The 20,257-nt window shown below is 37.3% G+C and overlaps 1 long non-coding RNA gene across 1 annotated transcript in view; it reads right to left on the bottom strand.

Moving 5' to 3' along the window:
* LOC146406356 (uncharacterized) overlaps positions 1-20,257 on the bottom strand; it is a 410,255-nt gene that overhangs the window by 78,513 nt on the left and 311,485 nt on the right. The window contains exon 3 of the long non-coding RNA XR_014811152.1: positions 7,183-7,267. This is a non-coding gene — a long non-coding RNA (uncharacterized LOC146406356). The remainder of the gene's footprint in view (positions 1-7,182; positions 7,268-20,257) is intronic.

The following is a 20,257-nucleotide window of genomic DNA, read 5'->3' as shown; positions in this document are numbered from 1 at the left end:
ACCAAAGATACAAAGAACTTATATCCATCCTTTTTAAACCTTTTTGAAAGGGTGAAGAAGAAGGAATAATCTCAAAGACATACAATGAAGCCACCATCATCCTAATACCAAAATCAGACAAAGTATTTACCAAAAAAAAATATATATATATAGGCCAATATCTTTGATGAATATAGACACAAAAATTCTCACCAAAATTTTAACCAACTGAATCCAACATTACATAAAAAAGATCATACACCACAATCAAGTGGGATTCAACCCAGGTTCACAAGGATGATTCAACATATCCAAATCAATCAATGTCATGTACCATATTAACAAAAGAAATGTCAAAACCATATCATCTCAACAGATGCAGAAAAAGCATTTGACAGAGTCTAACATCCCTTCATGATAAAAACTCTTATCAAAGTGAGTATAGAGGGAACATTCCTTAACATGACTAAGTCATTTATGACAAACCCACAGCAAATATCATACTCAATGGAGAAAAGCTGAAAGACTTCCTGCTAAAATTTGGAACAAGACAAGAAGGCCCACTACCACCACCTTAATTCAACATAGTATTGGAAGTCTTAGCCATAGCAACCAGACAAACAAAAGAAATAAAAGGTATCCAAATTGGAAAAGAAGAGGTATCATGAGGATGGCATGATACTGTATATAGGAAACCCTAAGGACACCACACAAAAACTACTCAAACTGATCAATGAATTCAGCAAAGTACCAGGATACAAGATCGACATTCAGAAATCATTTGGATTTCTATATACCAACAATGAAATATTATAAAAGGAGTATAAAAACAGAGTAACTTTTAAAATTGAACCCCCCAAAATTAAATACCTAGGAATAAAGCTTATCAAGGAGATGAAAGATTTATATGCTGAGAACTCTAAAACATTAATCAAAGAAATTAAAGAGGATTCAAAGAAGTGGAAAAATATTCCATGCTCCCGGGTTGGATTAATATCATTAAAATGGCCATACTACCCAAAGCAATCTACATATCAAATCAATCTCTACCAAATTACCCATGACATTTTTCACAGAACTAGAGCAAGCAATCCAAAAACTTATATGGACCCATAAAAGATCCAGAATTGCCAAAGCAATCCTGAGGAACAAAAACCAAACAGGAGGCGTAACTCTCCCAGAATTCAGACAGTATTATAAAGCTACAATAATCAAGACAGTATCATACTGGTACCAAAATAAAATAGAGACCAACAGAACAGAGTAGAGAGCCCAGAAATAAACCAAGATGCCTACAGTCAATTAATCTTCAACAATGGAGGCAAGAATATAAAATGGGAAAAAGACAGTCTCTTCTTTCCAAGTGGTGCTAGGAAAATGATTGCCACATGTAAATCAGTGAAACTAGAGCACACCCTCACACCAAGCACAAAAATAAACTCAAAATGGCTTAAAGACTTAAACATAAGACAAGACACCATCAAACTCCTAGATGAGAACATAGGCAAAAATTCTCTGACATCAACTGTTCAAATATTTTCTTAGGTCAGTCTCCCATGGCAAGAGAAATAAAAGCAAAATTAAACCAATAGGACCTAATCAAACTGACAAGCTTTTGCACAGCAAAGGAAACCATAAAAAAAAATTAAAAAAAAAGACAACCTATGGAATGGGAGAGAATAGTTTCAAATGATACAACTGACAAGAGCTTAAACTCTAAAATATACAAACAACTTAGACAACTCAACAGCAAAAAAGCCAACAACCCAATTGAAAAATGGGCAAAAGACCTGAATAGACATTTCTCTAAAGATGATATACATATGGCCAACACACACATTAAAAAATGCTCAACATCATTAATTATTAGAGAAATGCCAATCAAAACTACAATGAAACAGACTTCCTGTTGTGGGTCAGTGGATAATGAACCCAACTAGCATCTGTGAGGATGCGGGTTCAATCTGGTCTTGCTCAGTGGGTTAAGGATTCAGCATTGCTGTGAGTCGTGGTGTAGATTGCAGAAGCAGCTCAGATCCCATGTTGCTATGGCTGTGGTGTAGGCCAGCGGCTACAGCAACGATTGGAACCCTAGCCTGGGAACATCCATCTGCCATGGGTACGGCCCTAAAAAGAGAACATAAAAAACCAAAAAAACTACAATGAAATAGCAACTCACATTGCTCAGAATGCCCATCATTAATAAGTCCACAAATAACAAATGCTGGAGAAGGTGTGGAGAAAAGGGAACCCTCCTGCACTGTTGGTAGGAATGTTAGCTGATACAACCACTATGAAGATCATTACAGAGATACCTTAGAAAACTACACATAGAATGACCATATGACCCAGCCATTCCACTCTTGTACATATATCCAGACAAAACTTTCCTTATAAAAGACACATGCACCCGTATGTTCATTGCAGCACTACTCACAATAGCCAAGACATGGAAACAACCTAAATGTCCATCAACAGATGAATAAATTAAGATGTGGTATATATACACAATGGACTACTCAGCCATAAAAAAGAACAAAATAATGCCATTTGCAATAACATGGATGGAACTAGAGGCTCTCACACTAAGTGAAGTAAGTCAGAAAGAGAAAGACAAATACCATATAGCATCACTTACACCTGGAATCTAATATACAGCACAAATTAACATTTCCACAGACAATAAAGTCATGGACTTGGAGAAAAGACTTGTGGTTGCCAAGGAGGAGGGGGATGGTGTGGGATGGATTGGGATTTGGGGGGTTAATAGATGCATCTTTCACCATAGTTAGAGAACGTAGTTTGTGTGATATCAATTCTTTTAAATTCGGCAAAATTTGTTTTATGACCCAAGATATACATACTGAATATTCCACATGCACAAGAAAAAATATATTTTGCTAGTATAATTTTATAACTTTAAGTTAGAAGTTATCATTTTAAGGCACCAAGGAAGAAATCTAACACAAAAATCAAGTTGTAGATAGTGTCCTTCAGATAGTCAATATTTTACTGATTTTGTTTGTTTTACCAATTACTATGAGAAGAGTTTTGAAGTCTCCATATATAATTATGAATCTTTCTATTTATCTTGTCATTTCTATCTGTTTTCATTGTTTGTTTTGAAGTTCCGTTGGTAGATATGTATACATTTAGGATTATAGTATTTTCTCAGTGAATTCACTCTGTTATCATTATGCAATGTTTCTCTTTCATCATGGTAATTTTCTTTGTCCTAAAGTCTTCAATAACTAATAGTAGAAAACATATATTTTAATTAGCATTTGACTTATTTATTTCCTTTATTTTTCATTTAAACTATCTGTATCACTCTACATAAAATGTGATCATTGTAAATAGCACCTATGTGGCATACATTTTTTTTAATCCAGTTTGACAGTCTCTATTTAGTTGTTGCACTTATCATCTACCATTTTACAAAGCTAATTAATTAAAATTTTTTATAATGCCCAAAACTTTGATCTGAGATAGCTGAAATGAAAATATTCATAAGGCATTGGTCCTTTGTCTCCTTTATAGAAAGTCATTTAGGGCTACAAGTCTGAAAGGTTAATATAGGCCTAAGTTTTAAGTATCTACAGTGGTATTTCCTGAAAAAGATATGATAGAATCATAAAATTTAAGAACTGAAAGTAATCATGTGAATCATTTAATCAAAATTCTTCACTTAAGAAACTGAGACCCAGAGGTATATAATGAGTAGGCTAATATCAGCTAGCTAATAATATAACAGGAAACTAAAATCCAGATGAGCTAGTTTTCCTGAAGCTATCTTCTCTGCCCCCCCCCCCCCATGTATTGCCTGGGGCACTTCTATTTACTCTAAAATCAGTAATCTAAGGCTGTTTCCAGAAAGCAAAGGAATAACTTCAGGCCAAACTGATTTTATCCCAAAGGTAGTATCTTACTTAGCTAGTTAATTCTCGCAGATTTTTAGCAATGATATCAGATGGTTAAGTAGTCTTTCTTTAAGCATGAAGAAAAGGGAGGTAAAAACATTAATGCATGCTAATCATCTTTTTATGTATAAACCTAGATTAACTGATTAAATTCTAATGAGTCATATCCTGTGAAATTTATTTTTAATCTCAACTTCACATATTAGGAAACTAAACTATGAAGAGGTTGAATGATTTGGCCAGATTCGTACACATATTTACTTGTTTATGCTCATATAAAATAAATGGACATATTTATAACCAATTAGAGCATACATTAAGAAGAAAAGAAAAAAAATCCATTCACCAAAGCAATAGAAATTTTAAGGCACCTAGGAAGAAATCTAAAAAACATTGCATAAAGACTCATATCGGAAAATTCTAAAACTCTACTAAAGGGCATAAACAATAATACAAAGAAAAAATAAGTCTCTTTATGAGTGACAAGGCTCAGTATTATAAAGATTATAATTCCTTGCAAATTAGTATACAAGTTTCATGCAATTTAAATTAAAAAAAAAACAACGTATTTTTGTAATAGATTACAGGCTAATTAAAAAATTCATATGGAGGCAAAAGAATAGTCAAGGCAATGTTGAAGATTGATCAAGTATTTCCCCCAGCTTTATACCTCCAGCAGAGTTCAAGATTTGTCATAATGCCAAGTAAATAATACAGGTTTTGCATAGAGGTAGATAAATAGTCACTGAAACAGAAAAACTTAAGTTGCATCTGATCACAAGCTTATCAGACATTCTTCTTTTGTCGCTATCACTTTAAGTGAGAAAATGATGAATGACTTATTGATAAATAAATAGATAGACACATAAACATACTGTGGAATACTACTCAGCCATAAAAAGATGAAATTCTGCCATATGCAAAATGTGGATGAACCTAGAGGGTATTAAACAGTGAAATAAGTAAGACAGAGAGACAAATACTGTATATTATCATTTATATGTGGAATCTAAATAATAAAACAAATATATATATATTTATAAACAGAAACAGAATCAAGGATATAGAGAACAAACTAGTGGTTACCAGTGTGGAAAATGGGAGTAAGGGATTCAGAGAGACATAAACTACAATGTATACAATAGATGAGCAGCAAGGATATATTGCACAGCAAGGGAAATATAGCTATTATTTTATAATAACTTTAAATGGAATACAGAGTAATACAAATACTGAATCACTGTGTATACACCTGAAACTAATATAATATTGTAAACAAACTATACAATTTTTAAAATGGTAGAGTAACTAAATAGACTTTTTTTTTCCATATGAGGCATTCAAATAGCCAGCATTTACATAAAACAGTGTTTAATATCACTAATCAGGGAAAAGCAAATCAAAGCCATAATGAGTTATCACTTCATACTTGTGAGAATGGCTATCATCAAGACAAGAAATAGCAAGTGTTGTCAAGGATGTAGAGGAAAAGGAACGCTTGTGTATTCTTAGTGGGAATATATATGACACACCCCTATGGAAAACAATATGAAGTTTCCTAAAAATAATAATAATAATAACAGAACTACCATGTGATCTAGGACTCTACTTCTGGGTATATGCTCAAAAGAAATGAAATCAGGATACCAAAGAAAGATGTACATTCCCATATTTACTGCAGTATTATTCACAACAGCCAAGATATGGAAAGAGCCTAAATGTCCCTCAGTGGAAAAATGGATAAAGATGTGATACACACTGACACACACATACCTACACACACACACACACACACACACACACACACACACACACACACAATGAACTATCTTTCAGGGAGTACCCGTTGTGGTTCAGCAGTAATGAACCTGACTAGTATCCATGAGGACGCAGGTTCAATCCCTGGTCTTCCTCAGTGGGTTAAGGATCCGGCATTGCTATGAGCTATGGTGTAGGATGCAGAAGTGGCTTGGATCTGGCATTGCTGTGGCTATGGTGTTGGCCAGCAGCTACAACTCCGATTCAACCGGTAGTCTGGGAACTCCCATATGCCCAGGTATAGCCCTGGGAAGGGAAGGGGAAGGGGAAGGGAAGGGGAAGGGAAGGGGAAGGGAAGGGGAAGGGAAGGGAAGGGAAGGGAAGGGAAGGGAAGAGCAAAGAAAATATCATTCAACCATAAGAAGAAAGGAGTCTCTGACATTTGTAACAATGTGGATGGATCTTAAGGACATTATGCTAAATAAGCCAGACATAAAAAAAAATATTACTATGTGATATCACTATACATGGAATCTTAAAAAAAAAAAAAAAAAAAAGCCGAAGTCATTAAAAACAGAGAGTAAAATGGTGGTTACCAGGGACTGGGTGGGGGGAGGGGAACAGCAACAATGTAGGAGGGTCAAAATTTCAACTAGGAGGTAAGTAAGTCCAGGAGATCTAATGCACAGTGTAGTGATTATAGACAATATTGTATTATAAACTTTGGACTTGTTAAGAGACTAGATCTTAATTATTCCCACCACATAAAACAAATGATCATTATGTAATGTGATAAAAGTATTGGCTAATGCAAAAATGGCAATCATACTGCAATATATAAACATGTTGCATACCTTAAAATTACACAGTTATATGTCAGATATTTCAATTAAAAATAAAAGAATAGATTAAATAAATCCAGTACACAGGAGTAAGGACTGAAAGCAAACACTGCTTGAAATTTTAAAAGATACCAACACAGTGTAATATAATGGAAATATATATATAACATTTGAATTATACATTTAAACCAGAAAGAATTGATGTCATTCTTAAAATCTGCAAATATTATAACAGTGCATATACTTTCTCAAGGCTTTATAGAATATTTTAAAATATGAATCAAATATTCTGCCAAAGGAAATATCATTAAACAGGTAAGAATGAAGAAAGAAAGGAGATACAGGCCATACTAGCCCCACACTAAATAAATTCTAAAAGTAACTCTCCTTTAGAAAAATGAGACGATGAAAATGTAAGCAAAATATTAAACTAAACTGGGAATGAGAAAGGTATGTTCTGTGGGGTTTTTTTATAAAAGGAAAATTACAATACAAAGACTTAAATTTTAAGAAATTTCTAACCCTGTGCTAATAAACTTGAAAGCATGGGTAAAATATCTACTTCTCTGGCAATTTTTTAATTTACCAATAGATTGGTCAGGCTTAATTATGTTAGCTTCTGTAGCAAGAAATGTAAGGTCCTAGTGGCTCAAAACACAAAAAAGATTTAATTTCTTACTCACCCCAAAATGAAATGTGAGTTGGTCAACTCCTGGGCAGTTTTTCTTTAAGCAATGACTTTAGCATCCTTCCTCCACTTGCAGCCATCTAGACAAGAGAGAAGATAACCATGGAAGTCACATAGACCATTTTAAGGCAGTCATGGAAATAGCATCATTTCCACCCACAGTCTTCTGGCCTAACTGCAAGGCCACTAACTGCAATGGAGGCTGAGCAAAGCAGGCATTCCATCACCCCTCAGAGAAAACCAACATTACTGAACATGTAACCACTTACTGCCACATCAACAGTGGCCCATGATGAGCCAGAAAAAATGCCTGGGCTAGAACTATGAACAACATTAAAATTATTATAAAAGAATCTTTTCCCCAATAGTTTCAGGGGAATTGGTCTTACTGCAGAGTTCATTCAGATGTTTGAGAAGCAGTTCCTCTCCATACCCTATGAAATGTCAGAGGATTAAACAACAAAAAAAAAAACTGCTAAATTTATTTTATGATGCTAATTTAATATTGATGTCCACTGTGATAGAAGGAGTGTCTCAGCTATCTCATCTGCAAGGTGGAGATAACAATGTTCCCAGCATTGGAGGTATTGAGAGGATTAAATGAATTATGTAAAATGCTGAAGTAATAAATGGCACATGGCATTATCATGCCACAAGTAACTAATAGACTAGTAATATCCACTTCCTTTAATTATTATAATCAAAGTAATTTCAAAATTATTCACAGCATTGAAAGAAAATTAGGAGAATAAATTTCTCCTAAGAATACAAAGATCAGATGTTAGGAAGTCCATTAATAAAATGCATCACATTGATATACAAAATTTAAAGTTTTCTCTCCTTAGATGCTATGAATTTTGAAATTTAACAAATACTCTAGACAAAAGTTTAGAGAAAATAAGGAGTAAACCATCACAAGAAACAGCCCCTTTACAATGAAGGAAAAGATGAAATCACATACTTTCTGCAATGTTTACTACTTTTCTGGAATTTGTTTCACCTTGCTTTTTTATTGTTTTTACTGAGGTATTGCCGATTTACAATATTATATTAGTTTCAAGTGTACAACATAGTGATTTTAAAATGTAATGGGGAGTTCCTGTCTTAGCGCAGTGGTTAACGAATCCAAGTAGGAACCATGAGGTTGCCAGTTTGATCCCTGCTCTTGCTCAGTGGATTAACGATCCGACGTTGCCGTGAGCTATGGTGTAGGTTGCAGATGCCGCTCAGATCCCGTTTTGCTGTGGATCTGGCGTAGGCCAGCAGCTACAGTTCCGATTAGACCCCTAGCCTGGGAACCTCCATATGCCGCGGGAGCGGCCCAGGAAATGGCAAAAAAAAAAAAAAAAAAAAAAAAAAAAGACCAAAAAAAAAAAAATGTAATAGATTATACTCCATTTAAAGTTTCTTTTCTAGAATTTCAAAAGAACACAATAATGCATGAATCAAAGAAAAAGGAAGTAGACTCTCTGCTTCACTCATAGAAATTACTGAAGTAGCAGCAAATTTACAAAATAATCCTTTTGTTTTATACAGCCACTAAAATTGATGACTATGAGCAATATGCAAAAACCTGGGACAATGCCTGGAATGTAATATTAAATAGAAAATCAAGATATAAAATTATATTTCATTATAGCTTTGGAAATGCAATATTCATACATTTACAAGAAGAACTTTATTTCTGGAGCAGTAATTTTGAAATCCAAGTAGTCTGTCAACATTTATAATAAAAATTGAGCTACTTTTCAAGTACCTATAGAGCTAGTCACTTTGGAAATAATAACAATGGCTAACATATATCACTTTCTAAACAACATTCTCACATATAGCACACCATTTGTTCTTCACAGAGGGCTTTTTGAAGGTAATAAAGCCCATTAAGAGCAGGGCCTGGAATTAAACCCCATCTCCACATGTTCTATGGCAGAGAGATCTCACTGCCTACCCATTTTTCTTGTTCCCTTCTTCCTCACGACCAGAAGAAGACAACAGATATTACTTCAGATGGCAAAGCGCCTTGTTAAAAGGTATTTCTCAGCTTCCCTGGTTGCTGTGAATGGACAGTACCTTTCTCTACTGCTTTATATTTGCTTCCGAGATTGTAGGTGTGATGGATAAAGGTGTAGCAAACCATCAAGGATCATAAAGCAACTATAAGGCCTTAAGTCATGTTCTAAGGCTAAAACACAACTGTCATGGCCCTTATGTACTACTAAAAACCTACAAACCTTTCTACCTGAACTCATTTGGGCCTTTCTTCCATTCTCGGTAGCATTGCAACCAGCCTGATATTTTTAAAAGCCAATCTTGGAGTTCCCGTCGTGGCACAGTGGTTAATGAATACGACTAGGAACCATGAGGTTACGGGTTCCATCCCTGCCCTTGCTCAGTGGGTTAATGATCCGGGCTTGCCATGAGCTGTGGTGTAGGTCGCAGATGTGGCTCAGATCCTGCGTTGCTGTGGCTCTGGCATAGGCTGGCAGCTACAGCTCCGATTAGACCCCTAGCCTGGGAACCTCCATATGCCGCGGGAGCGGCCCAGGAAATGGCAAAAAGACAAAAAATAAATAAATAAATAAAATAAAAGCCAATCTCATTATAGAACTCCTTTGCTTAAAACAGTATAGCGGTCCTGTTGTTTTTACGATAAAGCTCCAAATTATTAACAACCTAAAAGAAAAACTACAGTCTGGTTTCCAGTACCACTTAATCATCGCATTCAATGCTCCAGGTTTTCTGAACTTTTTTATGCTCATCAAATGCACCTTATTCCTTTCCCCTCAGAATCTTGGCATAGGTTGTTCCCTTTGCCCCAAAATACTTTTCCCCTTGTCTCTCTTTACTCCACACTTCTGGTCCCTTATTTTCTACTCAGCCTTAATATCTTGTCTCAAATCTTTACAGAGGAATCTATCTGGTAAGATACAGTTACCTCAGCATCTCACTATTAAATATCCTTATTTTCCTAGTTACCTGCTATTTTCTTCTTAATAAATCTCATTTTGTCACATGATTGTCTCCATAGCACTGAATCACAAGGGCAATTACATATTTGTGTAATTATTTGGTATTTACCTGTGCCCTCTCCCCAAATACACACTAAACATTCTAAGGGCACAGATTTGATTTGTTTGATACCTTATTATATTCCTATGCAGTACTTGGCACAATTAGGTGGTGGTATAGGTGTATACATGGAGAGATGTTAAATAGATGTTTTAATAAATGAACATAAAAATATCCTAAAATATTAATAGTTATAGGGTAATAGATTTATTTTTCTTATTATATAACTGTTTAATATTTTCCTACAATTAGCATTAATAGTAATTTTTAAAGATTTTTTTTCAAATCTTGAAAAACAAACAATTGAATTCTGTCAGGTTGGTAAGAAGTCTAAGTTCAACTAAATGACACTATGTCTTATCTCTCGATAGCTGGGGCCTTTGCAAAGCATAAAGCAGTCACAGAAAACTTAGCAGAAAAAACACAAAAAAACTTATTTTTTTCCCAAGAAAATAAACATCTTTTAGCCTAGTCCTGAAATGGAAATAGAGAACTCTTATTATTCTCAAGCAATACTTCCACTATCCATACATGTCCCATAAGTGCGTCATTATCTGAAATGCCCCTTTAATTAACCCTTCCCCAGGGAACTTGTTTGTTTTACCATAAACTTTCTTTTGCATTTAATGCCAAGTAGCTTGTTCTTTTTTCATATACGGAGTTACTGTGCTAAGACTTTGTTGCTGATGTTGGCTTCTGCTTTTTTTTCTTCTGATGACCTCTGCTTTTATCTTCTGATCCGCATCCATCTTATTAACTGCAGTGTGGTCTTGACAAAAAAAGCATATACCTCAGATACTTAATAAACGCTTTTTTACATGCTTATTAGCAAAATATTTAATTATCATCCATTTAAGAAAAAAAAAAGCATCCCATTAAGAGGGCTTACTTTTCAATTGTGTCCACAGTTAGAGGATTTTCAGCATTTGTGACTGTTATTATTGAACAGGATATTAGTTCTGAAAATGTTATTAAAATGAGAAATAACTGTATGAATCCTGATGGAGAAAACTAAGTGATTCAAATAAATCTCTCCGTTCTTTGGGTATTTTGTGGGAGAATTATTTGTTTTAATGATTTTATGTTTTTGTTTCTGAAAATAGTCATTGTACTTTTTTTTTCTTGCATTGGGGATTTTTATTTTATTTTTTTATCATATATATATATATATATATATATAGTCTATTGCACAGCATGGTGACCCAGTTACACCTACATGTATACATTCTTTTTTTCTCACATTAAGTGTTCCATCATAAGTAACTAGATAGAGTTCCCAGTGCTACAGAGCAGGATCCCATTGCTAATCCATTCCTAAGGCTACATTCTACATCTATTTACCCCAAGCTCCCAGTCCCTTCCACTCCCTCCCCTCCCCGCCCCCCAGGGCAACCACAAGTTTATTCTCCAAGTCCATGATTTGCTTTTCTGTGGAAAGGTTCCTTTCTGACATATATTAGATTGCAGATGTAAGTGATACCACATGGTATTCATCTTTCTCTTTCTGACTTCACTCAGGATGAGAGTATCTAGTTCCATCCATGTTGCTGCAAATGGCATTATGTCGTTCTTTTTTATGGCTGAGTAATATTCCATTTTGAATATATGCCACATCTTCCTAATCTAATCATCTGCCAATGGACATTTGGGTTGATTCCATGTCTTGGCTATTGTGAATAGTGCTGCAATGAACATGTGGGTTCAAGTGTCCTTTTTAAGTAAAGTTTTGTCTGGATATATGCACGAGAGTGGGATTGCTGGGTCATATGGTCATTCTCTGTATAGTCTTCCAAGGTACTTCCATAATGTTCTTCATAGTGGTTGTACCAGCTTACATTCCCACCAACAGTGCAGGAGGGTTCCCTTTTCTCCACAGCCCCTCCAGCATTTGTTATTTGTGGACTTATTAAAGATGGCCATTCTGACTGGTGTGAGGTGGTATCTCACAGTAGTTTTGATTTGCATTTCTCTAATAATCAGTGATGTTGAGCATTGTTTCAAGTGCTTGTTGGCCATCTGTATATGTTCTGTGGAGAAGTGTCTATTCAGGTCTCATTCATAAGGTTGATGTCAGAGAATGTTTTGCTTATGTTCTCTTCCAGAAGTTTAATGGTATCTTGCCTTATATTTAAGTCTTTAAGCATTTTGAGTTTATTTTGGTGCATGGTGTGAGGGTGTGTTCTAGTTTCATGGATTTGCATGCAGCTGTCCAGGTTTCCCAGCAATGCTTGCTGAAAAGACTGTCTTTTTCCCATTTTATATTCTCGCATCCTTTGTCCAAGATTAATTGACCATAGGTGTCTGAGTTTATTTCTGGGTTCTCTATTCTATTCCATTGGTTGGTCTGTCTGTTTTGGTACAAGTACCACACTGTCTTGATGACTGTGGCTTTGTAATAGTGCCTGAAGTCTGGGAGAGTTATGCCTCCTGCTTGGTTTTTGTTCTTCAGAATTGCTTTGGCAATTCTGGTTTTTTTGTGGTTCCATATAAATTTTTGGATTGTTTATTTTAGTTCTGTGAAAAATGTCCTGGGTAATTTGATAGAGATTGCATTGAATCTGTAGATTGCTTTGGGTAGTATGGCCATTTTTACAATATTAGCTTTTCTGACCCAGGAGCATGGAATATCTTTATATTTCTTTACATATTATTTAATTTCCTTGATTATCAGCATGTAAGTCCTTTACTTCCTTTGTCAGGTGTATTCCCAGATATTTTTTTGTGGTACAATTTTAAAAGGTATTGTATTTTTGTATTCCTTTTCTAATATTTCATTGTTAGTATACAGAAATGCAACTGATTTCTGAATGTTAATCTTATATCCTGCTACTTTGCTGAAATTGTTGATCAGTTCATGTAGTTTTTGGGTTGAGTCCATAGGGTTTTCTATATATAGTATCATGTCATCTGCATACAGTGACAGTTTTACCTCTTCTATTTGGATGCTTTTTATTTCTTTTGTTTGTCTGATTGCTGTGGCTAGGATTTCCAGTACTATGCTGAATAGCAGTGGTGAGAGTGGGCATCCTTGTCTTGTTCCAGATTTTAGTGGGAAGGCTTTCAGCTTTTCTCCATTGAGTATGATATTTGCTGTGGGTTTGTCATAAATGACTTGGTCATGTTAAGGAATGTTCCCTCTACTTAGGTAAGAGATTTTATCATGAAGGGATATTTGACTTTGTCAAATGAGTTTTCTGCATCTATTGAGATGATCATGTGGTTTTTTACATTTTTTTGTTAATGTGGTTTATGACATTGATTTACATATGCTGAACCTTCCTTGTGAACCTGGAATGAATCCCACCTGATCATGGTGTATGATCTTTTTGATGTTATAGATTTGGCTAGCTAAAATTTTGTTGAGAATTTTTGCATCTAAATTTATCAATGATATTGGCCAATAGTTTCCTTTTTTGGTGGTATCTTTGTCTGGTTTTGGAGTTAGGGTGATGGTGGCATTGTAGAATGTCTTGGGAGTGTTCCTTCTTCAAACTTTTGAAAAAGTTTAAGGAGGATGGGTATAGGTTCCTCTTTGTATGTTTGGTAGATTTCTCCTGTGAGGCCATCTGGTCCTGGACTTGTATTTGTAGGGAATGTTTTTATGACATATTCAATTTCATTTCTAGTGATCAGTCTGTTCAGTTGATCTATTTCTTCTTGATTCATTTTTGGCATGCTGTGGGTCTCTAGAAAGATGTCCCTTTTTTCTAGGTTGTTGAATTTGTTGACATATAATTGTTGATAGTATTCTCTTATGGGGTTTTTTTTTTTGTATTTCTGTAGTATCCACTGTGACTTCTCCTTTTTCATTTCTTATTTATCTGGGTTTTTTTTTCTCCTCTTCTTGGTGAGTCTAGCCAGAGGTTTGTCTATGTTGTTTACCTTTTCAAAGAACCAGCTCTTAGTCTGATTGATTTTGTCTGTTGTTTTTTGAATCTCTATTTTATTGATTTCCTCTTTGATGTTTATGATTTCCTTCCTTCTGTTGACTTTAGGTTATGTTTGTTCTTCTAATTCATTTAGGTGGTGGGTTCAGTTGTCGACTTGAGATTTTTCTTCTTTTTTGAGGAAGGCCTGTATTGCTATGAACTTCCCTCAGAGCACTGCTTTTGCAGCATACCGTAGATTATGAGTGGTTGTATCTTCATTATCCTTTGTCTCAAGGTATATTTTTTAATTTCCTCATTGACCCATTGGTTTTTTAGTAGCATGTTGTTTAGTCTCCACGTAGTAGGTTTTTTCTTACTTCTTTTCCTGTGGTTGATTTCTAGTTTCATGCCACTGTGGTCAGAGAAGATATCTGAGATAATTTCTATATGCTTAAATTTGTTGAAGTTAGCTTTGTCCCCTAATATATGATCAATTCTTGAGAATGTTCCATGTGCACTTGAGAAGGTTTATTCCAATTTTTTTTGGATGTAATATCCTGAAAATGTCAATTAAGTCTAACTTTGCTATAGTTTCCTTTTGAATCTCTGTTGCTTTATTGATTTTCTGTCTAGAAGATCTGTCCATTGATGTGAGTGTGGTGTTAAAGTCTCCCACTATGATTGTATTCCCATCAGTTTCTCCTTTGATGTCAGTTAATATTTGTTGTAGGAATCTGGGTGGTCCTATATTAGGGGCATATATATTGATGATTGTAATATCCTTTTCTTGTATGGATCCTTTAACTACTATATAGTGTCCTTCTTTGTCTTTCTTTATGTCTTTTGTTTTAAAGTCTATTTTGTCTGATGTGAGTACTGCAACTCCTGCTTTCCTGTCTGGTCCATTGGCATGAAACATCTTTTCCCATCCCCTCACTTTCAATCTATAAGTGTTCTTTGCCCTAAGGTGAGTCTCTCGTAGGCAGCAGATTGAAGGTTTTTGCTTTTTTATACAATCTGCCACTCTGTGTCTTTTGATTGGAGCATTCAGTCCATTGACATTAAAGGTGATTATTGATAGATATGTATTTATTTCCATTTTAAACCTTGTTTTCCAGTTGATTCTATGTTTCTCTTTTCTTCCTTTCTTTTTTTTGGTTGGATGATTTCCATTTATTTTATGTTTGAATACTTTTCAGTTTTTGTGAATGTAATGTTTGGTTTTGATTTGTGGTTGCCCTGTTTTTTAAGTATGTTAACCCCTTCCTATATCTGCTTGGTTTAGCCTGATAATCATATAGGCTCAAACACATCCTTAAAAAAAAAATGAAAGAATCTAATTTTTCTTTCTTCCCTTGCCTACATTGTATGAATTTGATGTCTTTTTTTCTTTTTCTTTTAACATCTTCATGTTTAGATCAGTATGCTGGCTCATTTAAGTGACTGCTTTCCAACTGTTGTTTCTTCCAACCTACTATATATATATATAAAGAGAGAGAGAGAGAGAGAAAGTCCTTTCAGTATTTCTTTTAGTATGGGTTTTGTATTGCTGTATTCTTTTAGCTTTTGTTTGTTGGAGAAATTATTTCCTCTTCTATTTTAAATGATATTCTTGCTGGATAGAGTATTCTAGGTTGCAATTTTTTTCCTTTCAGCGCTTTAAATATATCTTGCCACTCCCTCCTGGCCTGTAGTGTTTTTGTAGAGAAGTCAACTGATAACCTTATGGGGGTTCCCTTATAATTAATGCTTTGCTTTTGCTGCCTTTAGAATCCTCTCTTTAACTTTTGCCATTTTCATTATAATATCTCTTTGTGTGGTCCTATTTGGGTTCAACATGTTTGGGTCTCTCTGTGCTATCTTGATACAGTATTCTTTAGATTTGTAGCATTTTCAGTCATAATTTCTTCACATATATCTTCAATCCCCCTTTCTTTTTCTTTTCCTTCTGGAATTCCTCTTATGAATAGATTGGCCTGCTTTATGTTATCCCAAAGATCTCTTATATTGCTTTCATGTTTTTTCATTTGGTTTTCTGTCTGCTATCCTGTTTGGGTGATTTCCATTATTCTATCTTCCACATCACTCATTCCTCTGCATTATTCATTCTGCTCATTTTTGTCTTTAGCTCAGTTCGTATCTCTGCAATTGAATTTTCTAGTTTTTCTTAGCTCCTCCTTATATTTTCTACTTCCTGAGAGAATCTGCATTACTGTTCATATCCTTTCTTAACTCCTTCAGTATTTTCACTTGCTTGTGTTTTTTTTTTTCCCCTGTGAATTTGGGGAGGCCAAACTGTAGTCTTATAAGTCTATTTCTATGCAAGAATATCCCTTTGTATTTTTTGAGGGGGGTAATTTTGTTTGTTTCTTTTGTGTGGGAGTTTGAATCTTTGCTGTCTCTTTCTTTGGTGTGAGCAGTCTGTTATCCCCAGGATGCTCAGTGCCAGCATTCAGTGCCTGATCATTGGGCTCTCAACAGAAGCAGAAACCTGCAGGAAGGTGGCACAGGTTACCCCTATTTGCAGGGCCCTGGGCAGTGGTAGTGAGCTCTAGAAGGATCTGCAAGGTGACCAGAGAATTTGGCTGTAGCTGCAGCAGGGTTCATGAGTTCCCAGGAGGGCAGTGAGAGCAATAAGGGCTTGTGTTTGATTGCAATGCCCTCCTTTGAGGTGGTTGGAACCACAGGTGATGCTTGTTCAGGGACCCCTAGTGGGAGTGGGCCATGATCATCTCTAGCTTCTGTGATAACTGTGGTGGTTTACCTCCACCACCTATAGACCATGTATGAGGTAATACATCTTAACCCACATTGGAGGTGCTGCACAGGCTGTTCCTAGTTGTAGGATCCTGGGGAATGACAGAGATATGGCATATGGGTACTGCCCTGAACATTCAGCAGAGGCAACAGCAGGGCTGGTGTGTTTGCAAGGGTACACGAGCACCAACAGTTGATTCGGTCACAATGCCTTCCCCTGTGATGCCCTTGAGTGGAATGGGGCTGCAAGTGGTGCCTGTTCACCAACCCCTAGTGGTGTCGGGTCATTGCCAACTCTGGAGCCAAAGATAACTGCAGCGGCTTGCCCCCTGCCAACTGTAAATCATGCAAGAAGCACCTGGTCCTGCTTAGCCCCCACAGGATGTGCTGAACAAGGCACTCTTAGTTGCAGGTTCCTAGGAAGGGACAGTGATCAAGCATATGGGCCCCTCCCAGAATGTTTGGCAGTGGCAGCTGCAGTAAGAGTGTGCTCCCCTGCGGAGCAAGAGAAACATCAGGTGGAGTTCCGTTGTAGTGTCCTTCTCTGTGATGCCTTCTAAAGTGGTTGGGGCTGCAAGTGATTTTTGTTCAGATACCCCTAGCTGTGGAAGGCCACACCCACTTCCGGAGTCAAGGGTAATTGCCTTCCTTTGCTCCCACCACCTGCAGGTCCCCTCCACCATGGACTAGTAAGCAGCTTCCCACTGCTGGAGACACCAGGTCTACAGTGGGCTAGCAAACAACTTCTGGTCATGAGGGGCTGTGCCTGAGAGGCACAGTCTAGGGTAGGTAGTGCAGTTTCCTTTCGGGTGAGGTGGCCTGGAGCCATGCGGATCAGCGCATGGCTTCCCGTGGGTCAGAGTGGACCTAGAGCTCGCCCAGAGCGCTGCAAAGCTGCGCCTATGCTTTGAATGCTTCTTATGGGCAAGTCGAGTAGGCCCAGAGCTTTGTGGAGTGGAGCAAGGCTTCCCCAGCTCGTTGTGGGCCCAGAGCTCAACCAGAGCACTGCAAAGCTGTGCATGGCTTCTCCTGGGTCAGGGCAGGGCCCAGAGCTCTGCAAAGCTGCAGGTGGCTTCCTGTTGGGCCATGTGGCCCAGAGGGATGCAGAGAGGCACAGGGCTTTCCCCAGGTAGGGGCAGGCCCAGAGCACTTAAACATGGCCCTCTGCTTCTGGTGGATTGGGGCAGGGCCTGGAGCGCTGCAAAGTGGCAGGCGGCTTTCTGCAGGGCTAGGCAGGGTGAGGCGGCCCAGAGTCATGTGGATGCAGAGCAGCCCAGGGCTTTCCCCAGATTGGGTGGGCCGGAGAGCTGCAAAGCAGATTGGCCAGGAGCACGGCTTCTCCGTTTCGCTTGGGTCGGGGTGCTGCGTTTGGGATGCTCAGCTCTTTGCAATGGGGGTGGGAGGGTAAGGATGCTGGGACACAAGGAGTCTTCTATGACGGTGGCCTGCCTATTCTCCTCTCCCCTCCCCAGTAATGGCGCCTTATCTCTTCTGTGGGTCTGGACCTTGTCCTGGGTTCCCTCTGCCATGGCTTTCCACTTCCCAGCCCTGAGTCTATGGCTTCCCCTGCCCGTGGGCGCACCACTCCTTATTCTGTCTCGACACCGCCAACCCCAGTCTGCTCCCAGGGACTGACCTCCAGAGTCGAAGTCTCAGCTTCCAGCCCTCATCCAAGCTTCTCAGGCTGTAGTGTCTGCACCAGTGTTTCAGATGATCCGTGCTTCTCTCACTCTGTTTTTCGGTTCTCAGACCTGCTGTTTTGCTTTCCTTGGCGTCTTGAAAATTCCTCTGAGTCCACTGATCTTTCTTAGGGTTAGGTGGCTTCCCAGGGTGTGGGTTGCCTTTCTCCTTCACAGCTCCCTCTCAGGAATGCTTGTTCTGTCCCAATTCCTTTTCTCTTTTTTTCCTTCTTTTGTTCTACCCAGTTATGTCAAGCGTTTCTTGCCGTTTTTGGAGGCTAAAGTTCTTCTGCCAGCATTCAGTTGATGTCCTGTGTGAGTTGTTTTACATGTAGATGTGGTTTTTTGTTTTTGTTTTTTTGATGTGTTTGTAGGAGAGGGTGAGTGTGTCCTCTTACTCTTCCGCCATCTTGCCTCCTATTCGTCATTGTACTTCTTGTTGGCATTTTGAAACTGTCTGGATAAAACATTTCACTCAAATCCCATACTTTGACGATATGAGGATTTATGTTAGGTTGGGCATTTTGTTGATGCCAAACTGTTTTGTGTTGTTGATTTCAGCAGTCTTGAGATGCTAGGTAGTAAGTTAGTTGTTTCACGCAAAGTCATATTTTCACACCTCCCGTTGCAGTTACAGAGTCCATGGTACCCTAAATTTTGGGATTTCCTCCTATTGACAGAGTGTGAGAAGGAGGAAGAGCTTTGGTGTCCTGCAGATTCAAACTCAAACTCAAATCATTGCTCAGCATTAACTAATGGTGTGACCTTGAATAATCATTTTTACTCCTGTGACTCAAAATTTCCTCATGTTAAATAAAGCCTAATCCTCACCTCCTGAGTTTAAGAATTTATTGGGGGGAGTTCCCTTCATGGCTCAGCAGTTAACGAACCTGACTAGGATCCATGAGGATGTGGGTTCCATCCCTGGCCTCACTCAGTGAGTTAAGGATCTGGCATTGCTGTGAGCTGTGGTGTAGCTTACAGATGTACTCGGATCCCATGTTGCTGTTGCTGTGGCTGTGGAATAGGCTGGCAGCTACAGCTCTGATTTGAGCTCTAGCTGGGAACTTCCATATGACATGGGTAAGGCCCTAAAAAGAAAAAAATAAATAAAAATCAAAGCATTTATTAGAAAAAAACATGTCATATTCCTGGCATAAAGCAGGCACTCAATAAATATTAGCTCTCTTCCCCCAACTACACAATATTCTGAATAGCATTTAAATAAAAGACTTTATGAGGTATTTACAGAGAGAATTTTAAAAGTTTCTGTTTGTTGTTTTATGAAACAGATGTTTGTTTGAGTTAAACTCTATTAAGAGATGACAACATAGAAACTTTTAAGAATTTTAAGGAACATTCTGTGGTTAGAGAAGTCACAAATAATGTAGGAAGCTTGATGTTGAGGGTGTATGACTTATAAAATGAGACATAACTTCTAGAGAAGAAAACATGACACTCAATAAAGGTCATAACAGAGACAAATATCACCAACGTTTTAAAGAAGGCTTTTCATTTCTATCATGCAAATAGATTAAATTTTAATGTCTTTTACTGCTGAAGAAAGATGTGCAAACACAATCAACAAACATCCCACAAAACTCGAACAGCTAATTAATAAGTTATTCATGGAACAAATACAAACATATTTATTTCCTCATACTGGATATATTACGTTCTTTTTTGTTGATTTTTT

Source organism: Sus scrofa, chromosome 1 (assembly GCF_054392235.1).
Source record: "Sus scrofa isolate SSC_HxYL_T2T_F1_AM1 chromosome 1, Sscrofa_HxYL_maternal_Yorkshire_Landrace_v2.0, whole genome shotgun sequence".
Taxonomy (NCBI): domain Eukaryota; kingdom Metazoa; phylum Chordata; class Mammalia; order Artiodactyla; family Suidae; genus Sus; species Sus scrofa.
Note: the sequence above shows the minus strand (reverse complement) of the source record. Positions and strands in the feature narration are given on the sequence as shown.